The sequence below is a fragment of the Schistocerca serialis genome, chromosome 1 (genome assembly GCF_023864345.2).
Source record: "Schistocerca serialis cubense isolate TAMUIC-IGC-003099 chromosome 1, iqSchSeri2.2, whole genome shotgun sequence".
NCBI lineage: Eukaryota > Metazoa > Arthropoda > Insecta > Orthoptera > Acrididae > Schistocerca > Schistocerca serialis.
Window position 1 is genome coordinate 986,273,861 of NC_064638.1, and position 14,751 is coordinate 986,288,611.

Below are 14,751 nucleotides of genomic sequence, written 5' to 3' on the forward strand. Positions count from 1 at the left end.
TTACAGGGCAGGTTGTACTGAGACATAAATGTTAAGAAAGAAATTCGATATGTTGCGCCGTTTCCGAGTTATTTAGCATTGAAGTTAGCCAATGTGATTGTCATGTCTGTAAAATCATGTTTCAGCTAACGAGACAAATCACTCGTTGAGCAACACTGCCCCTGGCAGGCCACTTGAATGCAAACGCGCGATGCCCCGATTGGCTGACTTCAATGCTAAATAACTAGGAAATGGAGCAACGTATCGAATTTCTTTCTTAACATTTATGTCAAGGAATAAATCCAATGAATGAAGATTGTAGAATATCATTAATGAAAGAAAAAAAGAAAAAAATTTGGAAATTTATTTATAATATTAAGTATCTCAGTCGTGAAAAAGATATTGAACATATCACCAGAAAATCAAAATAGGTACTGGAATAACAAAACAGGAAGATAAATTTTTACCATTATTGCTGGCTGCATTATTATGTTTATCTGTTGATAGTATAGTGGGTGGTACAGCAGCAAACACAATAACAACTGAAAATCAAGAAGATAAGGAACCTGAGAAACAAAATAGACATCACTTAAAAATTAAAAGAGCAGAACTGGAGAGAAACTATCAAGAATTGTTACAAATTAATGAACATTTGTATAATTTAATATAGAAAATGTTGATAAGGAATTAAAAATTAAAGAACTTAACTGTGTATAGATGCTTAATAAAATACACAATAATTCTGAGAAATTTAAATGAGATATACTTAAACAGATATTTCTGATAATGTTAGTCCTCATTAGATTTGCTATTATGAAACAAATAATACATAAACAATCTTCCATTCATTGAGTGGCAATATACCAAAACAGTTATGTCACTATTTTCGAAAAATGATTTATGTTACTAATTTCAAGGAACACAAAATGTTGATGAAATCATTTGTGGTCATTTATGTGTACTTGTGTCAATGTTGTAACACATAATACAAATTTCAAGATATTAGAAATTTAATAAATGGACATCTTTGGATATATAATAAGAGTAATAAATTAGGAATAAGAAAAAATCGTAAAATCAAAAGCAAATACAAAATTAAACCCAAAATAGAATAAAAAGAATACAGTAATTAATGAAGAATTACAAATAACATTTAGTAGACAATAATTATAAATAATAAAGTATGATGTATATCCAGAAATAGATAACTTAATTAAACAGTTATTAGAAATAGAATAAATAGTTGTCACAAAATTAATAAGCATAAATAAGGTGAAATACTATTATAAATTAGTAACTAATTATAATCTGAAGTTCATAAAAGTGAATCAGAAAAATTAAAAGAAAGTAAATACTAAAGTAGAAATGTAAATTACAAGTGTGTCAGAAACAGAATCAAAATTAATAGGAATGAAGTATTGAAAAAACAATGTAAAATTTATACAAGATTTAATAAATGTGGCATAGGAATAATAAATAATAAAATACATATAAATTTGCAACACTTAATTACAAATTAATGAAAATTAGAGAAAATAAAAATGAAATGGATCTAAAATTAGAAAAATTAATTAAATATGAATTAAAAATTAAGTAAACATTGAATACAAAAGTGGTAAACATGGCAAAAAATAGTGTGTGAAATAGTTTTAAAAACTAAAAATTTTATTAAATAGGTGCACAATAAATTAAATAAAATTTTTCAGATAGCCAAGAATTTGTTAGTTTTAGACGTAGAAGATTAGAGGAAGTGAGTGACCCAAGTACTGGTTATGATACCGTTACCAAGCGATATTTTGGTAAAGAATTATGGTTTTACTAGTTTTAATAAAATAAATATAATTAATTGTACTACCATAGATGATAATCATAAAAAGAAAAATACTATAAAATTAACACAAACTGTGCTCTAAATGCATTTAATAGATTAAAAAGTAAGATCTGGGCAAAATCAATAAACGAATATCCTTTCAAAATGTGAAATGAGTGAGGAAAACATATTTTTTTGTATGTATTTACCCTTAACATTCTTGTTATTGGCAAAATTGCAGATTAATTTATAATTTTTGATTCTGGTATTTTAATAATTATGTCTGATAATCTTTATGAAATTACTACTGCTATCCAGTGCATAGAGGTTTAGAACAAATAAAATTTACTAACTGTAATATTAAAAAGTAAGGTAACACTGTTCCAATACATGGGAAAATAATGTTATTTGATGAAATTCTAATGCATTAATTGACTGACCTTTTAGACAACTGTATTTGGTGAGTGAAATATAACAAGTTTTCTGACATACACCATCCAAGTAGACAAACAACAAAAAAATAAGCCAAAGCGTTGAAGGAATCTGCTCAATTCTCGAATCTAAAAAAGTAAATTTGTTAAAATTGAATGTAATGTTTTCATATGTAATAACATTGGTTAAGATATATTTAATTAATTACATAACACAATTAGAAAAGTTTTAATAAAAAATATTATTTCTTCTGTTATAGATGACTGATGACAAGCAGATTTATTAGAAAGGGATTTAGGTTATTAAAAGGAATTTGGAAATTAGTATAGTACATAAATATACATAAACTAGAATTAAATTTTTTCAAAGTTCATTGGAGACAGAGCAGTTAACAATGAAAGCAATAAAATACTTCATATACTTTTGAAATAATTTTAAAGCCAAGATCTCCAAGAAAATTACAAACACTTAATGGTAAAAAATCTTATAAAACAGAATTTAAAAAAATATGCGAAAAATATAATATTAATCACTATTCGACTTTTACTGAGTTTCAAGCATGTGTAGTTGCAAGATATAATATAATTTTAAAAGAAAGAATGTGGTAAAAAATTAAGTGATGAGAAAATTCGAAAGGGATGGTTTAGTTTCTAAATTAAGTATGGAATATAATAATATAAAAAGTTTGGCTGTACAAATGAAGACTAAGTGTAAGAAAAAGAAAATGAAAGAAATATTTCAAACTATATATTCAACACATTTTGAAGATACTAAGCATAAATATAGAAAAGGTGATAAAATGAAAATAAGTAAATTAAACGGAATTTTCGTAAGGTAATACGCAGCTAACTGATCAACAGAAACTTATAAAACTGAAAATGTTATTTATTATTATCCAGTGAGATACAAGTTAAACCTTCAGATGGAGAAGAAGTGAAAACGATCTATTATTAACAAGAACTGAAACAAATAAAATATCCTGATGCATATTTTGTCAAAAGAGGTATAAAAAAGAAAGATAAACTTTTCCTTAAATAACTTTGCCTTCATAATTGTCAGTGTAGGTTGATTTTAAAAAAATAATGTTAAAATTTCTTTTTAAAAATATTTGAATATTTGTGAATGAACATAATTGAAAGTTATGAATTATAAAGTTTTCCAGTGAACACGAAGAGTAAAAATAATTTAATGATGCTTAATAAAGATGTACAAATTAACACAAATATTCATGTCAGCTAGGGCCAACCTAATAATACTAAATTATATCCGAATTGAAAAAAATTCAAACTGATGGTTCAGAATATACCTTACATGGCAGAATAACTAATAAAAATATTTCATAATTACATTACAAAACTACACGATCCTGTACTATTTAACAATAGGAATTATACTTTTCAAAAATATGACATACCTTTACTTCTTTATCAGTTTTATTAAAAATAACTGCATCCCTTTCTGATAAAATTTATTTGGAAAAACATAGTCTTAAGAGTAGTAAAATAAAAAACAAAGAAAATGAAGTACTTCAACTGTAAGAAAAACTTGGTGATTTATTTTTAAAAATTAATAACAAATACTGTATGAAGGGGGCTTAACATTTGAATATATTTTTAGTTCGAGTTCAAATGATACATTGCCTAAACCATTTGAGGAAAATAATGCTGGAATTGAAGTAAAGATTCCATTATAAAAAAGTAGGAAAATTTGTTATTCACCTATGGAAATTAGAATGCCTATTTTCAAATATGATCTCAATTATGAACATGCATAGAAATAAGTTTAAAAACCCAAAAATTACAAAACCTCTCTTCCAATTACAAACTATAGAAATCGTTGAATTGAGTAACAAAATTTACTCTGAGATAAATATAACAAGTAATTATAATGTAGCAGTTTTTGCTGTAACTATTGTATTTTTCTTGTTTTTCATGTAAATAAAAAAAATTCTACTTTGTTTGATAATGTTGAATTACAGAATATTTATTTAAAAATCGGCAAATGGAAATTTTTTCTCAAGATATGTGTAATTTAGATACCTCCAATAATATTTTGAAAACTTACGATTCATTTCAAGATTTTAAATGAGTAATACAATTGTTATAATTGTACATAATTTAACTACAAATTATTCTACTTATGTTACAAATATTAAGCCAAGAAAAATTATTATGGCAGCATAAAAATCCACTATGAAATAATGTGCTACTTTATTGAAAAAATTCCTAATGCTTAGCTTATACAATTTATTTATATCTTTTAAATTATGAAATGCAAAATAGAACATTAACTGAAAATTTTGAATCAGGATCAGTCTCTTCATCTCCAGAAAATTATAATTTACATAATTCTTCAAATACTGCTAGTATGTTTTCTGATAATTTTCAGTATTTCGATATACAACCAAAATTCACTGCACTCATCATTAAAATGCTCTGGCAAGTAGTCAGTCAGACAAGTACAAAACCTATCTATGTTATCTTTAAAACCTATAAATTCATCTACTGACAAAGTTTAATATTGTGAAATTAAATTCCAGTTTACTTTATCTTTAAATTTTACGAAAAATTTTTAGATAATTGATGGCAATGACAAATAACAGTTAATTTAAATGTCTTTTTCTTTTTATATGTAATGACAATTGAGGTTCTACAGGATTTTTTATTAATATAAATTATACAATTCCTTAAATACTACAAATTTGTTGATACTTTTATATATAATATGACCATTAAAATGATAAAAAAGTCATCATTACCACTAAACACTTTTGCTAAGTGTATATGTCTTAACTTTCGAATCCTCTTTAGTTGTCAGTTCTTTTGCTCTAGACTGTAATTCTTCTATTTTTAGGTTTCATTAATCTCTCCATTTATTAGAAAAAGTAGGGATGTAAATCCATGTTTTTTGTTGAGTTTTAAATTTATGATTAACTGATTTTCATTCAGTTTCATACTGTGTAAATTTTATGAATTTCTGTTTCTTTATTTATTTATATATTGGTTCAGATTTACATTTTGTATAATACTTTTGTTTATTTTTGTTCATGATATTCAATTTCTTTTACTTTTCTCAAAATAAAAGTGTTATGCTAGAAAATAATTTTCGGTCTAGTCAATTGTCGATAGGAAACGGGGCCACACACAAAATGTGTGCTTGTAGCCACATTTTCTATCTACTGATAGCTACTATTTACCAGCCTAAAATTAAATTTATTCTAGGTTGTATTTTGGTGCAATGGGTGATGTGTGCTTATTGTAATACAGTGGTTCATATAGTATACAGTATGTTTCAGCATTTACTGCACACTCGTGTCTCCAAGTTTCTCCACAGTGTTGGATTGATTATAAAGTGCAAAGCAGATTGTAGAAGCGTATCTACTACCATATCCATTGTGAGATAAAAATTCAATATTTTAGTTGCAATTTTGTTTTGAGGCTGTAATTTAAAAGAAAATAGTCTCCTTGGTGTTTGCAGGCTCTGATGAGGCTCTTAGAAAGTTGCTTCTTATTTAAAGGAAACTGTGGCAGTACGCCACTTAATGTGAAAAAATAATACTGAAGAACTTCGGAAGTATAACAAAACATGTCATAACAAAACAAATAATATTTCAGAAAAATCACAAAGATAATGTAATCAACTATTATGATCAGAGAATGTTATTGTAATCTCTGTCCACTTTGGAATAGGATCTTACTCACCTCCCTCTTGTTTCTGAGTATTGTAAAAAACCATTTTGTGATGAGGCACGAAAATGTGTAAGTTTCTTGTAATATGTAGTCTAATAAAATATTACTTAACAGTGTCGCTAACGTTTTATTGTAAAAGATGCTATATTCATGAAGTGAATGACTCAAATGCCTTATGGAAATTTTACAGTGGAACATTGGTGCAGAGGTCAACGCTATGGTTCTAAATTATAAATAAATACTATAATACTTGTTGATCTTGATAAACGAAAATAAATGTAAATTTAGGAGTATTCTCTTGATTGACTGCTCTTCCTTCAAGACTGTAAAAGGAATCAGTTTTGCCAATATTGAATCGTATTTAAGTAAAGTGAGTTCAGTAAACTTCTTTCATCCCCACTCACAAAAATTGCAAAAATCTCGTAAGCATTACAATTACACTTAAGTAAAACAAATAATTAACGAAAAGCGTCTACAATAAGAAATGCAGCTGTATATCAGGAATTCTATGACTTGATGGTGTCTTTTAATATAAAAACATTGCGTCAGGTAAACTAACTGTACGTGTACCACAATTGTGGCACTGACCTAAATAATTTTCCATTTGTGAACCACGCAGAGTAATAGTAACTACAACTTGTCATAACATACAAAAACCAGTACAGAAAAAGGACCATCACAAAACCATTCTTGATGTCTTGGCATGCCAGGTGTTAGAATTCATATTTGGGAGGTGTTCACTTGGTAGTGTGTCTATAGTACAATATCTTAAGGTAACTACTCTGTACTGCAGGAATGTGTCATTGTGATTTCTCTGAGGGAATCATCAGTGATAGGTTTGTATGGAAGCAGACTACTCAACCTGAGGACAACAGTCAAGCTGTTCAACTAGTGTGTTGCCATGGTGCTTAATTACAGTGGCATTGGCTGCTCTTTTGCTGCCCCACCTCTGTGGCATTCTGAAATAGGCGAGCAAGGACAAGTTAAGTTGTTAAGTTTTTGACATACTGGTTTTCTAGGCACTCCATGAATGTCAGCTTTGATGGCTTCCTTTGCTCTTTTACCCTAACCTAATTAAGTTGCACCTCAGCCATTCTTATTGCTGTTCTATCAGGGCTAAGAACATTTTTAGTAAATTAATATTTCTTTGAAAGTATATGTGGGTATTTTCTCTAAGGCTGTAGAATTTACTTATTTCCTTGTTGATTTAACACTTCAATGTAGCTTATTATGCATTTAAGTAAAACCGAAATTTCTGTTTTAAAGGCTTTGTTATAGGATGTGTCATGTCCATTCTTATTGGAAAGTAATTCGTACTGGGTGCTGTGTATTTATGTTGTCTGGGGGCATCTGCATATTGGTAATCCATCGGTTCTAAATTGTTGCTCCTGGTAAAATTGTCAATCATTTGCAGTATAAAAGCTTATAATTTTGTTTAATCGTAACTTGTTACTTGGGGAAATGGCTTCATTTCTTATAATGTATTCCTTTTATTGCAGTAACTATTATGACAAAGTTTACATAATTTGTAATGGCGATTGGGTCATAATTTATGTGTTAAAAAAGTGAATGAAGGATCTGAAATCCCTCAGGCCAAGTCCTTCCCATAAATGTTCAGCATATGGGAATAGCTGTTATGGAAGCCATGATAGTAGTAATAGCTATAGATATTATGTGGACATCTCTTTTTAGTGAGATGTTTCGAAAATATCATTATCAGATTCAATTAAGGGAGCAGACACCACACAATGTACTAAGTTAGCTTCAGTGTGCCGTATTAAATAATAATTTTTGGCACACTTATGATGACTCAGTACTTTGTATGGTGTCTGTTCCCTTAATCAATTTGATGATGATAAATTCGAAACACGTCATGGAGAATAGTGGCCGCAAAAATGCTTGTGGCTAGTTTACTATGATTATATCAACCATAATAGCTATTCCCATTACAACAACGACAGCATACTTTATTACACATCCTCCTGATAGTGCTGCCATCTGCCCTCTGTCATTTGTTATTGCACAATGACGCCATACATACGCGATGGCTGAATTGTGTAGCTTTTTCTTTTAATATAGATATCAATCAATTTTAGACAACATTGTCCACAGCTGCCTTGAATCTCATGCACTTATAGAGATGCTGTTTTCACTTTCAGCCGTGCCGACTCCGGCTCATGCATTGCTTTAAAAATTGGATGTTACTCTGTGTTTGGTTTCCACAGTTATTGCAGTTATGCCGTGGTTCTTCCTCTTTCTATCTATGGTGGCAGCGGTGTGTATCGATATTTGCACTGTATACCATCTTTAATATCAAATACCGGCCTTAATTTGAGGAAGAAATTTCTGAGGATGTACGTCTGGAGTACAGCATTGTATGGTAGTGAAACATGGACTGTGGGAAAACCGGAACAGAAGAGAATCGAAGCATTTGAGATGTGGTGCTATAGACGAATGTTGAAAATTAGGTGGACTGATAAGGTAAGGAATGTGGAGGTTCTATGCAGAATCGGAGAGGAAAGGAGTATGTGGAAAACACTGATAAGCAGAAGGGACAGAATGATAGGACATCTGCTAAGACATGATGGAATGACTTCCATGGTACTAGAGGGAGCTGTAGAGGGCAAGAACTGTAGAGGAAGAAAGAGATTGGAATACGTGAAGCAAATAATTGAGGACGTAGGTTGCAAGTGCTACTCTGAGATGAAGAGGTTAACACAGGAAAGGAATTCGTGGCGTGCCGCATCAAACCAGTCAGTAGACTGATGGTGTTATAGCTCCAGCTTGGTGGTGTGCTGCGAGTTGGCCAGTTGGAAAGGACCAGCAAGCAAGTCTCCGTGTGGATCAGATGGCTGGGCCGGCTGGCAATCTGTATGTAGTGTCAGAGCATGTGGGGGCTGTTCCGTGTGCTACGAAGTTCATGGCTCACTGACCAAGGACATAAAAGTTGGGTGGTGATTTACTTACTGAAGCCACGTCTGTTCACGTTTTCCCCTTGGTTGGTGGTTCGTTGTATTCCTGGGAGCAACAGCGAGGGTTCGAGTTGGTGAGGATTTAGCTGTCATGTGTTGGAATTAACTATATTTGTTGGCTTGAAATTCAAGAGCACCAGTGGAATTTTCTGCCTTGTGGCCGTTAGTGTTCCGGTTACCTGGCCAGGTCGCTGACGGAAATTCAGGAAGTGTCACCTGTTGTCGCTGTCCAACATGGTGTGTAGTTTTTGACAGCTTAATGTATTTTTGGTTGTGGGTGGCTATATCTCTAACGCTTTGGCTTTGTAATTCTCGTATACTGGTCGGTGGTTAGCAAGTTCTCTTGTCGGTGGGTCACTGACTGTCTCTTGGTTGTGTTGCCTGCAGGTCGAGTATACTTCGGCCGACTTCTTGTCTCACCTAAGCGAACGTTAAGATTTCAAGGGCAGGCTGAGCCCCCTGGAAACTTCTGAGCGCCGTTGCCTATACTGCCTTTCTTGTTGGCGTTTAATTGTGTATTTTTAATGGCTTATAGGCGATGGTTGGAATTTGTGTGATTGTAACTGTGTTCTTAAAATCAAAGGCCTTCAGCCGTTTTGGAGAGAGGTTTCTTATTTGTCATGACGCTTGGGCGTTCTCCCTATTGAATGGTTGTTGTAGTTATGTTGTTTTAAACTTATCTTCCTTCCGCCTCTTTTAAAAAACTTAATCTATCTGGCTAATCAAGTCTTACATCGCTGGGCCTTAAATATATACATATAGCAGTTGTATTTAATTCATGGGCCTTCAGCCGTTTTAGAATTAAAGACGTTTTGTGTCGATAGTCAAGCTTAGAAGTTGGGCTGTAATGTTTGGACAACTAAATAAAGTGTTATGTTTGGAGTGTAACTGACAGCCGCTCATTCTGGCCCCGTTCCAGAATTCTTACTGCTTGTCCTGTCCTTCGGGCTTAGCAGGGCGTCTCACACTAATGTGTAACTGGTTTCTAAATGTCCTGCAGCTTTTGTGCAGTCATCTTCTGAAAACTTTAAGGTACTTAGGAATAACAATACGTTTTACAGTGTAACGTCGACTTATTACCTGAACTTTATCGAGCAAACTCTCATAACTTCTAGCTCTCTACAAGTTAAGTCGCCGAACAGAATTATTATGAAATTTTACTTTGTGCCACGAGTTTTCCACATCTGCACTACATCTACAAGAATACACTGCAAATCAAATTTAAGTACCTAGCAGAACATTCATCGAGCCACCTTCATAATTCTCTATTATTCCGATCTCGTATACCGCGTGGAAAGAACGAAATTCATATATTTCCGTATTTTATCGTGTTGATACTTTCTTCCTATGTAAGTCGGTGCCATCAAAAAGTTTTCGCATTCAGAGGAGTTAGTTGGTGATTGGAATTTCGCGAGAAGAATGCTTCGCAAGGAAAAACGCGTTTGTTTTAACAATGTCCATCACGAATCCTGTGACACTCTCTCTGCTATGTCGGGATAATACAAAACGTGATTCCCTTCTTTGAACTTTTTCGATGCACACCGTCAATCCTGTTTGGTAAGGATCCTACATCGCGCAGCAGTATTCTAAAAAGAGGACGGACAAGCCTAGTGTAGGCAATATCCTTAGTAGAACTGTTACATTTTCTAAGTGTCCTGCCAATGAAACGCAGTCTTTGGTTAGTTTTCCCCACAACATTTTCTACGTTTTCCTTCCAGTTTAAGTTGTTTGTAATTGTAATTCCTAGGTATTTAGCTGAATTTACGGACTTTAGATTTGACTGATTTATCGTGTAATCGAAGTTTAACTGATTCCTTTTAGAACTCATGTGGATGACCTCACACTTTTCGTCATTTAGGGTCAACTGCCAATTTTCACACCATACAGGTAACTTTTCTAAATCGTTTTACAATTTGTTTCTATCTTCTGATGACTTTGCTAGTCGATAAAAGACAGCGTCATCTACAAATAACCTAAGACAGCTGCTCAGATTATCTCCAACGTCGTTTACTTAGATAACGATAAGCAAAGTGGCTACAACACTAAGTTGGGGAACGCCAGCATTCATTTCTATTTTACTCGATGTCTTTCCGGCAGTTACTACGAACTGTGACCTCTGAAAGGAAATCACAAACCTAGTCACATAACTCAGATGGTATTCCACAAGCACGCAATTTCACTGCAAGCCGTTTGTGTAGTACAGTATGAAAAGCCTTCCGGAAATCCATAAATACGGAATCAGTTTGAAATCCCTTGTCAATAGGACTCAACACTTCAGGCGAATAAAAAGCTAGTTGTGTTTTTCTCACTGAGACGACAGCTGTGAGAAAATCCTAGCCATATCTTGCGTCACATCTGCGTTTGGAGTACAGTGTATAATAAATTCAGAGTGATGATGAAGTGGCAGCCTATAGGATGCGTCCAGAGACAATATTTCTCTCTGCAGTGCAGCTTATTCTGTTTTAAACGTCGTAACATATTGTTACTGATGCCAGACCAGGAAGGAAATTTAAACATTTATCACGGAGACTGCTCTCGTCTACAGCATTTCAAATCTATGAAATGAGTGGCACCTGGAAAAAATTCTTCCTCGCTGTTCTGGAACTTCATTAATTAAATAAATTCAAAGGAAAACACTAGATTCGGAGAACTTCAATAAAACTTTCACACTACAGGAAGAGATACCTGACTGGTAATGTAGGAAACGGAGGAAAAAAAATTATGTAGGAGACGAAATATATAGCTGTGTGACTTGTGGAAGTTTGAGTCGGTCCAGTGAGTGTGTTCGTATAGGCTAAGTGATAGGGTGACCGCTCACGACAAGTGGGAAATCTTTGTTCGAGTCCTGGACCAGCACTAATTTTCATATGTCGCATTAGGTAGCACATCTATATTTATTATAGTGAAGTTGAATTTTAGGAAGCAATTTCAGTGAGTGAAAACATTCATACAGCTGAGGTTGCGGCGTTTATGCAACTTAGCTTCCACGTTTATTACATTTTGGTATTATGTTTTAATTCATAGTATAAGAAGATTTTGTTACAGGAGGCTATCGAGTAGGTAGGATCACAAAGCAGACCCATAGAAAGACGCGTCAAATGGCAACATAAGCGTTAGAAGGGGCGGGCGAGCAAGAGCTATATCACTCTGAAGTGGAGATTTATCTATCACGCTGGGCGTCAAGAAGCGAATCTATTATCATTTATACTTAGAGTTTAAATGTTAATATACTACTCCAACCGTACTAATGATACAACTTGAACTGAGAACGTGTTAATAATTTCAATATCACTCAGGTCATCAGGAAATGCTAATTAGAGATTTGAGATAGTGCCAATGCTTACTGATGGAAAAGACGGACCAGTCACAAGTGCATCCTGAAAGGACAGGTGCCAAACTGTTAAGGTAACTGACTATAGAGTCCACGATCGATTTTTTGAGGTGGCAACATGAGAACTAGTGTGTGAAATTCAACTCCGCACAAAAACGGACTAAATTGTTAAATTTGTCTGGCAAAACATATTTGTGCGATCCCATGTTGATTGTAAGATCATGTGAAGCATTTTTGTGACTTTTGCGGTGCCCGGAGTGTAATGATTCACGACCAAAAAAATTGCTATGAATATTAACAACAGACCAGCTCTACAAAGGATTTTACTTATTTTACGATTAATCAAATGTAACAAGATTAGTTGGAATCCCAACATTTTACGATTTTACTAAATGCTTAGCATATAAACCTACCCACTTACCACGCTATTATGCACTGTGTATGGTACGAGCGTTAGAGCTCGCGACCGACGGAGAGGAAACTAAACGGGACAACTGCTATGTGACATCTTAGTAGACGGGAGGTAGGCAAGTTTCCTCCAGTTGTACTAGGCAAATTGATCGCAAACATTTTTTGCTCACGTCCATCGAGTTAGTTAATGCTGGCACATCTTTAAGGTAAGTTTCATTTACTATAACCCACTGTGCAGCTAGCCGGCCTGTGTGCCGAGCGGTTCTATGCCCTTCAGTCTGGAACCGCGTGCCCGCTACGGTCGTAGGTTCGAATCCAGCCTCGGTCATGGATGTGTGTGTGATGTCGTTAGTTTAATTTGGTTTAAGTAGTTGTAAGTTCTAGGGGACTGATAACCTCAGATGTTGAGTCCCATAGAGCTCAGAGCCATTTCAACCATTTTTGAACTGTGGCGCTTATGGGTGTCGAACACGCTTTTACTGTAAGACTACATTTCAGCACCGACCCTAATATTCGTTACAACATGGCCACTTAGAGTATTTCGCTCGGTGGTTTCATTCGACAGAAAAAAAAGAGTGAACGAGAATACAGTCGAATGGTCTATACAATTTTTAAATCATTCGTTTGTCCCATCACTGCTTACGGCTGGTACAAAACTCGTGCGAAATATGTGCAGTTTCGCATCGTCTGGTTACTTACCGCTTGCACTCATAAGTACTTAACTTTCATTGCTTTTATCACGGTGGAAAGGAGGATCTGTAAGTGCCGCTAAGCGTACGTGTACAAGGGCGAAAATTGAGTGAGATTCTCCGTGGTCGACTAGCCGCGACCGATTAGTGCTGCACTCACACACACACACACACACACACACACACACACATGTCGCCATACATAGTGTAGAGCGTGCCTCGGTGTGGGGCCTCTGCTACGGCAGCACGATTTAATAGCAGCAATTTCACGAGCCGGCAACGCCGACGCCACAGATTTGTGGGCCTTAATGCGGCGGATTTAATTCCCGGGCTAGTCCCGCTTCCACAGGATAAATAGTGCCACCACACCACACCACGAAACACTAGGACCCCCGCCCCTCCTCTAGGACCCCCGCCCCTCCTCATTCTCTACCTCATCCTCTCTCGTCCTTTTCTCCTACATCTCTCTCTACCTCTCCCCATTCTCTCTCTAACTCACTCATTTACTCACATTTAGTCACACTCTCCCGCCTCCTTTCTCGCATACAAACAAACCAGCCCACTCGCACACTACCCTCTCTCTCTCTCTCTCTCTCTCTCTCTCTCTCACACACACACACACACACACACACACACACGCACGCACCATACATCAACGCCAGTGCTATATATTAACATTTGCGAAGGAGGACTTACAGCTGTCGAGTTAAAAAATTGCTTTATACTTTTTCTTAGCTTCTTGAAGGGACGCAGTATATAACAGTTTGGTATATCCTAGGACATTCTCCCGTTTTTGCTCTCCGCCGTGAGATACTTTTACTACACAGTTATGAAATCCATTACTGCTTAATAGTTTTAAAGTGAATTGCTTTTGGTATCTTAATTTCGACTGCTTTATCTCAGATCAATGTTATTTATACAGTGTTAACATTCAGGTTTATGCCCCATTGAATTAACAACTGTCTTTGTATTCATCCTACGTTCTGAAAATGGATGGTGAAGTATTCATGAACCTATAAACACAAGCACACAGAATGTCCAGTGTCTCATATTTCTCCATGAAATCAACAAATGTACATACACTGCAAATAACTATAACGTGCGTAGCAAACGGTACTTACTATTGTAATCATGCTAAGATTCCTTCCCGTACCGCTTGTATGTGATCCGCAGGACGAATAAACGCTTAACTATGTCTGTGTACGTGGTAATTAATCTACTGTTACCTTTGTGACTCCTAAGTGTGTGATACGCAGGGAGGTATCATGTAAGTGGCAGTGAAATGGAAAGCTGAAAGAAAATTAAGTAAACTGTTCATTATTTTAAAATTAAACGTCATAGCTGATAATACACTTATACCACTGCGAGATAAAACAGTCAGTGCCTTCTTGGAAAGATTTTTGCGATTGTCTATAAAACTATGCTTGTACCCAGACGT